Below are 1,055 nucleotides of genomic sequence, written 5' to 3'. Positions count from 1 at the left end.
CTATTACTATGAGACTAACATAGTTGTCAACGGTTCAAACCAATTGGAAGGAAAATAGTAAATACCACCTTAAGTCAATATTTAGTATAGAAGCAACGTGTTTCTTTTATGTAAAAAGATGGGGGACATATTGTGAAACATAACCAACCTTTATAAAATTGTTTGAAAAAAGAAAAGTAATTGAATCTTGTTTGTTTGTTAAGAAATCTTTGCCGACTCGACCAACATCTGATATAGTATATACAAACGAGTAAGTACGCAAGAATTAACTTGCATAGTTGCATATAAAGTAGTCCAAGGTGGTGCTGTTCCAGATCCAATGCCATCGATCAAAGCTTCTTCTCAACTCACCCACGTTCCTACAGCTAAATTGATTGCTAATGCTCTCTCTCAACGTTGAAATTCACAAAAATAGCTTCCTTTCGTTACATTACATGACATACATAAATGTGACGTAACCATAGTAATGTGTAGCTTAGGATTGAAGATAATCATTTGAAAATGTGCAATAAGCCTATAATCTTCAATTGCAAGTCTTTCCTTTTGAACAATTCAGCTCTAATGTAGATCCTAGAGCTCCCTTTTAATGTTAGTCAAAACAAGGTGCTAGGCCATTCAGAGGAGGAAGGAGTTGAATCTGTTTAAACATAAAGTCAGTGTTGTTTTTACTTGGTCAATAGCTCTCCTCGGGACTTTAAAAATTTAGAATTGAGTATTTTACACATCAGTGCATCACACGACTAAGCAACCACAAACTTTCAGCAAAACTTAAGCCGAACATCTAGGCCAATTTGCATGTCATATCCTCTACAAATATTCTGTTTCACTCAGTGTTCTTCCAACCATCCTCACAGAGGGTTGCAAATCATGAAGATGGGTGGAAGAAAGTGGAGCATCTTGGTGGCCATCTTCATCTTGCTTATTGCCATGGAAGCTGCCATTGCTCAAGGTCAAGGCAAAGGCAATGGCAATGGCAATGGCAACGGTAATGGCAATGGAAATAGTAATGGTAATGGAAAAGGTAATGGAAGTGATAAGAAAGAGAAGGAGAAGGA

The sequence above is a fragment of the Vigna radiata genome, chromosome 2 (genome assembly GCF_000741045.1).
Source record: "Vigna radiata var. radiata cultivar VC1973A chromosome 2, Vradiata_ver6, whole genome shotgun sequence".
Lineage (NCBI taxonomy): Eukaryota > Viridiplantae > Streptophyta > Magnoliopsida > Fabales > Fabaceae > Vigna > Vigna radiata.
The sequence above is the reverse complement of the archived record's forward strand: the minus strand, read 5'-3'. Positions refer to the sequence as shown.